This window comes from Mauremys mutica, chromosome 9 (assembly GCF_020497125.1).
Source record: "Mauremys mutica isolate MM-2020 ecotype Southern chromosome 9, ASM2049712v1, whole genome shotgun sequence".
NCBI lineage: Eukaryota > Metazoa > Chordata > Testudines > Geoemydidae > Mauremys > Mauremys mutica.
In genome coordinates this window covers 106,319,039-106,330,591 of record NC_059080.1, presented here as the reverse complement: position 1 = coordinate 106,330,591, position 11,553 = coordinate 106,319,039, and positions in this window count along the sequence as shown.

The window sequence follows — 11,553 nt, the reverse complement described above, 5'->3', positions numbered from 1 at the left end:
GGGTAACCAGAAAGGGGGGATGTGGAGCCAAAATTTTGCACATCCCATGGAGAAAGCCTTAACCAACATGCCAAGTTCCTCTGACTGCCACTCTAAGCTTTTCACTCCAAGCAGCAGCAGCCCTGAGGGTGCTGGGCAGCTTTGAGAAGCTGGAGCATCAGCTAGAACATTGTCTGCCCACAGTGTAAAGTTCTTTAAACAGAGCAGTTCCCATCATGTCCTCTGCTCCAGGACCTCAGCCTGTCTCCATGCCCTGCTGCACCTTTTGCCCATATCCCATCTCCACTGTTCTTCCCAGCTTTCTTCTTGTGAACTATAAACACTCATCCAGGAATTAGCAGTTTACTTGAACATTTTCAGCAAGCTTCTTTGTGTTCAGAATGAGGGCTGCATATCTGGAGAGGAGACATAGTGCTTTGTGTGCTTTGTGCAGCCTTTACTTGGGAAACACTATTGCACCTCCATAATTCCTAACACACTTCATGTCAGTGAACAAGAGCATGAAAAATATATATTTACACCACCCAGCCTTGAAATAATGTGCACATGAAACTAAAACCACACCCCATCATCCCAGGCACAATTAAACCTCCAGGGAAGGTTTCTCTGTCTGATAAGTGCAACCCCTAGCTCCAGATTCAAGATTAATAGGTATTAGTTTGGTGGCTCGATTTCTGAGAGTTAGTGCTCTCTGGGAAATGTATAGAATCAGTGGATGGGCATAGTCTTTAAGTCCACTGGATCTCTGTCAGGAGGGATCACTGTGAGCCCACTGGATCAATTGATAGTGGTCACTGGATGCAGTTAGTGATACTAAGCTTCCACTGGGTCTACTTGAGAGCGGTCTGCTGAAATCCAGTTTCTTCAGGCGTCATCAATCATCATGAGGTCTGTGTAAAATAATTTCTGGGATTCCACTGAATCCGTAACGTCATTGGTTGGGATTCTGATGGATCTATAGGAGGCAAAGGGACTATGGTAACATAGCTTTGTATGTTTGGGTGGGCTAAATACACTACTGTTGATTCATATTTTCAATAACACAGCATACGCCCATTTTTAATATGCATTATTCTATATCTGTGGGATAAAGCAGGAGTATTTGCCCTCTTCTGTAAAGTGAACTGCATAGTCAAAACAAATGGAGACTGGGCAAAAAGCTCCTGTCCCGTGCTGCTGCCTTCTGATCTTGACACATTGCTACAGCTGGGCAAGGCATCAGATCCACGTTTGGTTGCCTGCTGCAGTTTTTGTCTGATCCAAAATGCTTCACATGATTTAGAAAGACATCTTACAAAAAGTCAAATTCATCTGTGCAATGCTATAATATCTATTAAGTGAGGGGAGTGAGTCTTTTTAAAAGCCTTCATTTAAAAAAAAGAGTATAAAAATACAGTGGAATGAGTAAATCGTTGCACTCCGTACAGCAGCCGTCATTCCCAGCCTCATGACAAAGGGGCGCCAACACACATATCTATTGTTTTAATTTTTTAACAACTGTTTTGTTTTTTAAAATTGATACAGGAAAGACTCATGAGATGAGGTCAATGTACGTTAGTTACAAATATAGACCCTGATCCTGCATCTAATGTGCACAGGTAGATAGTTATGTCTGCACTAAGGCCATTTGAAATTAATCAGGTGCAGGTGGATTCCCAGTACAGATCAACTCAGGATCAGGGCCATAATCTACTGGAAATCTTTAGTGGTAACACTAGATATGAAAGACATGATATATTGTACCTTCATAGATGGCATCCATGTAATGCTAAATGTTAGGATATTTTCCCTCTTCTACCTTATAAAGCTACTTTCTCCCTTAAAGTTGTCTCTGACAGTTGTTTTCATCTTTCAGACTATGGGGAAGGTGCATTAGTTTCCATTTTCTAATTAGAGCTGTCTCTAATAGCATTGTCTTCACCCACTTCTTAGGACTGGTCTACACAAGGACATGCAGGAAAGTAAATCTGAATTAACTAAAGATGTAAATTTAAAGTGGATTAGTTAAACTGCATTAGACCTCTGTATGGACATTCTCATTCAGACTTAAACTAAATAAGACCACTTTAGTTTTGAGTGAGCGTGTCCATACAGGGGACCTAATGCAGTTTAATAATCCACCTTAAATGTATACCTTTAGTTAATTCGTATTAATTTTCCTTAGTGTCCCTATATAGACAAGCTCTTTGTGTTTCTTGGGAGATTAAACTCATCTGACTATTCCAGTGATTTTTTTGGAGAGGAGTTTATCTTTGTGTTCAGGAAAGACCTTCGTAGACATTTCTTCAGGATTTTTGTAGTTGTGGCAGGTATGTATTAGATAGGATAACTTAGCTGCTGGCAGCTTTTAATAGCTTCAACAGCTTTACAACAGTTGCTAACCCAGCTTCCCATAGATGCTGTGGTGCCCACTAAAATCAGTGTGAGGTTTTATTTTGGGAAAATTGTGAACTGATCTGTCTGGTGTCCATGGCTGATGTACTGGTTGCTCTTTGTGTACAAACAAACATAACTTTGACTTTATGTTAGCAGAGTTGTCTGGGGCAGAGACAGATTAGGGCTCTTTGTTGCTCACGGCTAAGACTAAAAAATATTTCCTTGGCCCCCTCTAAGGGCAGGAGAGATATAGATATAGATTTTAAATTCCCTCTACTCTCTCTAGCCTGCCATATCTGGAGCCAAATTGGGCAAATGACATCTGAGAATGCCTTGTACATAATCTCCCAGAGCCAGAGAGTATTCAGGGTGTCCTATGAGGTACATGGCCAAGCCACATCAAACAGAAAGTGAAAAGAAAGTAAAAAATCATGAGCTTCTCTTTTTCTTCCTCTCTTGAGACTGCTGAATTGTGTGCGTCATTTTCTGGTCTCCTAGGACTCATTGGCTTGGGAGACCCAGAACCACATCCTGCAGATGCAATGTATTTCAGCACCCTGCCCCCCATTTAAAATGAAGGCTGTTTTACAGCACATAAAGCTCTTTATATTTTTATCTTGCTCCGGAGAGTGTTGTGAGGCTTAATTAATGTCTGCACAGTGGTTTGGTTATATAAAACTCTATCAAAATATCAGGTATTAGTATGCAATCTGGAGTGCATCAAGAAGGCTAGCGTTGCTGGGAGATACAATTTAATGACAAGATCAAATATAGTAAGTAGCCTTGTCACTGTAAGCCAGATGGCTACAGTTGGCTCTTGTCCTCTTTGGGTGAACGTAACGCAAACTAAAAAGTTAGTATTGCTTCAGTGGCCACAAGATCTCATTTCAAGTGACATTTGTAGTTAGTAAGGCTATGCCTAATAGTAAGGGTTGGCTGGGTCAGGCCCTTACTTTGTACCACTGTATGTGAGAGGAGTTGGTCTCAGTTTAGTTCCTACTGGATGAATGTTAACATCACAAAAACTGCTGTCGCAGTTGGTACTCTTGCTGGCAGACTCCGAAGAGAGGCCAAGGATCGAAAAGGCATGGAGACTTGAACTGTGAATTCATTGCTAAAGAATAGGACTGAGCATCTGGAAGCTTGCATTGCCGTTCCCCCATCATGAGACAATAGTGAAGTATCACAGAAGGAGTTGCTTTCATCTAATACTGAACGAGGAACTCTGTTAGAATAACTAGGAAAACATGATTATCCCTAATGCTACTCTCTCTTGTGGGAGTTTCTGAGAGTGAGGCTATGTTTTGGTGTGTGCTGTGTGCACTAATTGGGTTTCTGATAGTCTGGGTTTGTTTTTGTTGTGTTATTTGCAATTCCTTTGCTTTAGGAATGTTGTTCCCACCCCCTTTTTCCTTGGTGGTGTGTGTGTGTGGGTTCTCCAGGGGGTCCACTTCAGATAGATTTAGTAGTTTGACTCGCAAGCATGGGGGTTGGTGTGTGCCTGCTGTCTCCTGCACCCTGGAGGAAGTTGTAGGTGAGGTTATTGGCCATGCTGATATAAAATCTGCCGCTCAAGTGAGTAAATCTATAGTAATCTTCCTGGCCCAGGAGTAGTTTGTGAATAATTTGGCACAGGAAGGACTCTGGGTCAAGGAGTCTTTTGTTCCAGATTTTCCCTTGTTTACTGCTGCTACTAAAGTAGTTTCTCCAATGCTCCCCCCTTCCTTCTCAGTGACCCTAGTGTCTGATCTCTCCCATTATGGGAAGATAGTTTCTGCTGTCAGGATGATTCTGTTGGGCTGCAAGAACCCAAGTGGGAACCATGTTATGTCATTTCAGTGCCCGCTTTGTATGGTTCTAAATAACCCTCAACAGCCCTTGAACCTGATGTTAAAGCACCACATAGATGGGGCAGATTATACAGTGTTTGCTTCCTCTGAAAATATTAAATGTTTCCTGTGTGGAGACCTTAGTCATTTGAGGGGTTCCTGCCCATGTACTGCTGGCTCAGTGGCCCCTGGTAATACTGTGGGACCCCAGCATAGTGGGAAGGGGGTTGGGACGTCAAGAGATGTTGGGACTCTTGGCTGAAAGCTACTCCCAACTTCATATCAGGGGCTAGACTGGATCACTTTTGTACCATGAATGTTTGTTCTATCCTCTATGTCTCCCACTTGGCCAATCATCATTCTGTCTCTGTAAGTGCGTCTCTCTCTCTCTTCCTGACTGTGCTTCCCATTGGCACTTTAATGCAATATTATTACAGGACTTGAATTGTGTTAACTGTGTTTTGGGAGCATTGCCAGCAGCATAAGCCCCTGTCTGAGTCCCTGAGACAGCAGTGGGGTGTTGGCAAGGTCCAGATCCAACTGTTCTGCTAGCAGCTTACCCAGGCTGCCACATGGTCCTTGCGTCAGGCCGTGAGTGCCCTGGATGAGACATCTTGGACCTTTATGGCAACCTTGATGGGAGTAACCCAGTGCAGATTCACCAAACCTTAACTGAGAAGTACTGGCTCCTAAGATACTTATTGGAAGAGAAGGTGCAATGAGCCCTTGTTTGGGCCCATTTTCTCAGCTGCATGATGATGATCCTCCCATAAGATTCTTTTTTGGTTTGGAGAAAGTCTACGGATCATCAGCAGATCTTTTTGCCTACAGCTGCTGGGTGGTCATCTGACGGCTGACCCTGGAAAGATCCAGAAAGCAGCTGTTTCTTTCTACAGAGCTCCATACTCACCTGAGGCCTGGGATGTGTTGGCGATTGGAGGAGCTGCCCCAGGGGTTACTCCTGCTGACTGGTGAGGAACTGCAGGGCTGGACACCCTGCTGTCACTGCAAGAGCTCTCTGTTACAGGCCAGCAGCTCGACAGGCAAGGCGCCATCTAAATTTTTTGGATGGGTGTTTTTGGCATCTTATCAGTCCTGACTTTTTTCTAGTGGTGCTGGAGTGTATCCGGGAGGAAGAGATGCCCCTCTGTCGCCAGAGGACAGCGATCACCCTGCTGCACAAAAAAAGGGGATCTTTGTGACTTATGGAACTAGAGCCCTATTTCCCTTCTCTGCTCTGATGATAAGATTTTATCAAGGGCTGTAGCCAACCTGCTCAAGGACTGTCTGGACTCTTTGACACACCCTGATCAAACATATATTTTATTCCCAGCCACTGTGCTTTGGATAATATGATTTTAATTCATGATGTTTTTACTGTTAACCAAACTTTGTAATCTGGATGTGGGGCTTGTTTAAATGGGCTAGGAGAAGGCCTTTGATAGAGTTCACCATAGTTATCTTTTAGGATTGGGTCAATGTTCACGGCATATATTTTTTATTGTACCATAATGTTTTTAGTGTCCTAAATATTAGTGGGGGTCTTAGCCACTGCTTCCCAGTTCACAGAGGGATCCATCAGGGATGACCTCAGTCTGGGATGTTATATGCTGTAAGTTGGAGCCATTCCAGCACATCCACAAAGCTGTCTGACTGGCCGTTCTGTGCTGGATGCTTTCCCAGTTCACCTGTCTGATGATATCTCAGTTTTCATCACATCTGACAGGGCCGTGCAGATGCTTTGTGCTCATTTACAAGTGTATGACCAGGCCTCTTCTGCCTGCATTAAATGGGCTAAGAGCAATTTGATCTTACTGGGCTCTTGGCAGCGCAGCAGTCCCCCTGTGTTGCCCCAAAAATTGCAATGGGGCACTTCTGCGATTAAGGTTTTGGGGGTGTGGTTCTGAATCTGAACAATCCATGTTAAGGAACTGGGAGGAGGCAGAGGAGAAGGTGTAAGGCCGCCTGCAGAAATGACACTGGCTCTTTCTTGGACTCTTGACTGCCAACAAGCTTGTGGCCTTGGTATTGTGACACCAGCTAGTGAATCTGGATCCTCCCTTGGGCCTTTTGGGCTGGCTACAAAGGCATAGTACCCATTTTTTTGACTATTTACCCCTAGTTGAGCCCTGCTTTGCTGTTCCTGCCATTAGATGAAGGGGGCCAGGGGCTCATTGATTTAATCAGCAAAGTGGCAGCCCTTTCTCTCCAGTCTGTTCAGCAGTTGCTGAAAGCTGACTCCCCAGCTGGAAGTCCCTTGCCTTCTCTCTCCTCCATTGTGCTGTGGAGGATGGGCTTTGACACTCACCTATTTGTGATGGCACCTGGTCGATTACAGAGCCTGTAATGGTATTTTAATACCTGAAGATTTCTGTGAAGTGCCTGGCCAGACCAGGCAGTTTCCAGTTTATGGCTCTTAGAAGAGCCAATGTTGTTTAACCCACTTTGTCCTGCTGAAGCTCTCTCGTCCAGGAACCTGTTTTCTGCCTTTACTTGTGCTGTTTTGACCAGGCTGGCTCACCTGATTGTTCCTAGTTGGGCAAGCTGGAGGTCAGCAACAGCTCTTGCTGTTCAGGCCAGAATCCCCTCTGTGCATGTGTTGGAGAAGGCAGCGCTTCCTCAGCGGGCTGCTCAGTATTTTCAGAAAGTTATTGCAGGGATTGATCATCCAGGCAGAATCCTGTGTTCCCCTCACTAGCTGTCTCTCCTTCTGTGGGTGAGATTCTTGTGCAACCAGGCAGATTGTTGTCCTGGGAGCATTTAGTGAATGTTCCTTTTGCAACCATGGCCAAGAAGCCGCTCTGTGGTATCTATGCCAAGGTGCAGCATTATGCCATCCTCTGTGATCTCCCCAATACAGCGTGGAGGATGCCCCTGGCCCTGGGTGACTCTCTTTTTCGGCTTCAGACACAGCGTTTCATTTTTTCCTACATTGTCCCCATTGTATTCCTTTTTTTGTAGTCGCTTTTCAGTGGTTTGGGGCTGGTTTTCTCTAATCCCATTTGTTCTAGTAGTGAGATACAGTGCTCATATTCAGCGAGCTTCCTGCCTGGCTAACTTTTTGCTGGGTCAGGCAAAAACTAGCCATTTTGAAATCTCACCAGATCAGAATGCCCAGGGTAGAGCGATGTGATGGGTCCTATGCACTGATTGTGGCCCAGCAGTGAACTGATTACACCTTTTATAAATGGACTCGTAACCTGGACATTTTTCAGTTGACTTGGTGTGTTAACAATCGTTTGAATTTGGTGATGACGATGCTTTAACGAGCCATGTTTAATGTTCGTTTAAGACGTGTGTTGCTTTATTTTATTCATATCTTTTGGTGTACATATTGTAATTGTATAACATTTTAAATAGTTTTTAATGTGACTTTATGTGAATAAAGGTGTTTTTCATGTCATCTCTGTCTGTGTCTCTCTTTCTCTCTGTTTCACTTTCTCCAGCTACCCTGCTGCCTGACTTCCTGATACAGATTTAAAGATACAGTACATGGATATCCTGCTGCCTTTTGTTCTCTGGATACACACAGGACTTCAGTTTCCCATTCTAATGATCTGACATTGTGCATGAGCACTGCATTAATTCATACCAAGTCACCATTGCAGCAAGTGTTTTTTCCCCTCTAATACAGCATTTTCCATCATTTTTTGCTCGGGAGGGGCATGAACCTGATCACTCTTAGCTGTAACTGAGTTGAGTGGGAGTTCTGGATGTACCTGGACTGTAGGGTTTGTCCCTAGCTTTGTAGTAAGTACATTTTGAGCATCTGCTCCGATAGCAGGACTACATGTAACAGGAAACGAATGACACCATGTGTGAGCAGTTCATAAACAGGCCAGAAACTGTGACTCACTGCACACCAACTGAAGCTCAAGCCAGAGGTGTAAGGGATCGGAGTGTGGGCAGTATTGCCGAGCGGTCAGAGCCAGGCTGAGGTCTGCCTACCAGGGACAGGAGTCACCAGGCCAGAGATGAAGGAATTGCAAAGGCAGGTCCCATAAACAAGAGTCAGGGTCAGAGTCAGGCCGGGGTCAGAGATCAGCGGTAGCACCGGGTTAGAATCAAGTGGCAGAAATTGGGATCCAAGTCAGGCTGGAGTCAGAGACCAGAGATCAGGAAACGAGGTGAAGTCTGGCGCTGCAGCAGGCCAAGGTCTGTGTGGTTGTCCAGACAACTTCTTGGGGCAACCCCTGGGATTAAGTAGAGGCACTTGACCAATTAGAGAGTGGTAAGGTACTGTCACTCTGGGTCTTATGGTGTTGTTCAGACAAAACTACAAAGGATCTTTTCAGGGGGCAAGACAAAGATGCCACATTTATTATGATAATTTGATTTATGACCAATAAGAGACGGTTACTCACCGTAGTAACTGTTGTTCTTCGAGATGTGTTGCTCCTATCCATTCCAGTCAGGTGTGCGCGCCGCGCGTGCACGGCTCTTCGGAACATTTTTACCCTAGCAACTCCGGCGGGCCGGCTGGCGCCCCCTGGAGTGGCGCCGCCAGGGGCGGCTCTACAAATTTGGCCGCCCCAAGCAGTCATGCCCGGGAGGCGCCCCCGAGCCGCGGGAGCAGCGGACTTCCCGCGGGCATGACTGCGGAGGGTCCGCTGGTCGCGCGGCTCGGCTGGACCTCCCGCAGCTGCGGGCGGTTCGCAGGTCCGGCGGCTCCGGTTGAGCTGCCGCAGTCATGCCTGCGGGAGGTCCAGCCGAGCCGCGGGACCAGCGAACCGTCCGCAGTCATGCCTGTGGGAGGTCCACTGGAGCCGCCGGCCGAGCGTCCCCTCCGCAGTCATGTCTGCGGCAGGTCCGCTGCTCCCGGGGCTCCGGTGGACCTCCCGCAGGCATGACTGCGGCAGGTCCGCCGGCCCAGCCTGCCGCCCCCCCGGGAAAGGGCCGCCCCAGGCGGGTGCTTGCCCCGCTGGGCTCTGGAGCCGGCCCTGGGCGCCGCTATGGCGCCTGTTATATACCCCAGCCGGCCCGTCCGCTCCTCAGTTCCTTCTTGCCGGCTACTCCGACAGTGGGGAAGGAGGGCGGGTCTGGAATGGATAGGAGCAACACATCTCGAAGAACAACAGTTACTACGGTGAGTAACCGTCTCTTCTTCTTCGAGTGATTGCTCCTATGCATTCCAGTCAGGTGATTCCCAAGCCTTACCTAGGCGGTGGGGTCGGAGTGAGACGTGGCGGAGTGTAATACTGCGGAGCCGAAGGCTGCATCGTCTCTTGATTGCTGCACCAACGCGTAGTGGGAGGCGAAGGTGTGGACAGAAGACCAGGTGGCCGCTCTACAGATGTCCTGGATGGGGACATGGGCCAGGAAGGCGGCCGACGAGGCGTGCACTCTCGTCGAGTGAGCAGTGAGGCGGCATGGTGGCACGCGAGCAAGCTCGTAGCACGTCCGAATACATGCCGTAACCCATGAGGAAATTCGCTGCGAGGAGACCGGCTCGCCCTTCATGCGGTCGGCGACTGCTATAAACAGCTGGGTCGAACGTCGGAAGGGCTTCGTCCGCTCGATGTAAAAGGCAAGCGCCCTGCGGACGTCCAGGGTGTGAAGCTGTTGCTCACGAGGTGAGGCATGCGGCTTCGGGAAGAAGACCGGGAGGAAGATCTCCTGGTTGAGGTGGAAGGCCGACACCACCTTAGGGAGGAAGGCCGGGTGTGGTCGAAGCTGCACCTTGTCTCCGTGGAAGACGGTGTATGGTGGACCAACCGTTAGAGCATGGAGCTCAGAGACTCGTCTCGCTGATGTAATTGCGACGAGGAAGGCTGTCTTCCAGGAGAGGTAGAGCAGAGAGCACGTGGCTAGAGGCTCGAAGGGCGGACCCATAAGCTTGGCCAGAATGAGGTTCAAATCCCAGGTCGGGGCAGGACGCCGCACGGGCGAGTACAAGTGGTCCAGGCCTTTAAGGAAGCGGGAAACCATCTGGTTGGAGAAGATGGACCGACCTCCCGTAGATGGACGAAAGGCGGACACCACTGCCAGGTGTACCCTCAAGGAGGCGACCGCCAGACCTTGCTCCTTAAGGTACCAGAGGTAGTCCAGGATGGTAGGGACAGGGACTACGAAGGGATTGAGGCCTCGTTGGTCACACCAGAGCGCGAATCGCTTCCATTTCGCAAGGTAGGTGGAGCGAGTGGAAGGCTTTCTACTCTCTAGCAGGACTTGCTGTACCGCCGCCGAACAGTCCCTCTCCGCATGGGTCAACCACGCAGGTACCAAGCTGTAAGATGGAGGGACTGCAGGTTCGGATGGTGGAGTCTGCCGAAGTCCTGTGTGATGAGGTCCGGCCATAACGGAAGGGGGATGGGATCCCGAACGGAGAGCTCGAGCAGCAGGGTGTACCAGTGCTGCCTCGGCCAGGCCAGAGCTACGAGTATGACGTGGGCTCTGTCCCTCCGAAGCTTCTGTTGCACTCGGTGCACGAGCGGGAACGGAGGGAAGGCGTAGAGGAGGTGATCCTTCCAGGAGTAAAGGAAGGCGTCCGACAGGGAGCCTGGCGAGTGACCCCGGAACGAGCAAAACAGGTGGCACTTCCTGTTCTCCTTGGAGGCAAATAGGTCTATTTGGGGAAACCCCCACCTCCGGAAGATTGTGTGCATGACATCTGGACGGAGGGACCACCGTGGGAGAGGAACGACCTGCTGAGATGGTCGGCCAGCGTGTTCTGCACTCCCGGAAGAAAGGACGCTTCCAGGTGAATTGAGTGGGTCACGCAGAAGTCCCACAGGAGCAGCGCTTCCTTGCAGAGGAGGGAGAAGCGGGCTCCGCCCTGCTTGTTCACGTAGAACATCGCTGTCGTGTTGTCCGTGAACACTGTCACGCAGCGGCCTTGCAGGCGGGTGCGGAAGGTGTGACACGCCAAACGGATCGCTCGCAGCTCGCGGATGTTGATGTGCAGAGCGAGCTCTTGGGGTGACCAAAGACCTTGGGTGTGAAGGTCGCCCAGGTGAGCCCCCCAGCCGAGCGCTGAGGCATCCGTGGTCAGAGTGGCGGATGGGCGAGGAGGGTGAAACGGGACTCCCGCACACACGACGTCTGGGTCTAGCCACCAGCTGAGGGACTCGAGGGTTGGCTTGGTGACCGTGACCACCATGTCGACAGGGTCTCGATGCGGGCGGTACACCGACGCTAGCCAGGACTGGAACGGGCGAAGGTGGAGCCGCGCGTATGCGGTGACATACGTACAGGATGCCATGTGGCCCAGGAGGCGGAGGCAGGATCGCACCGTCGTGGTAGGAAAGGTGACAAGGTCTCGAATGACGGAGACCAGTGTCTGGTGCCGAGATCGCGGTAGGCAGGCCCTGGCCAACTTGGAGTCGAGAACCGCTCCAATGAACTCCAC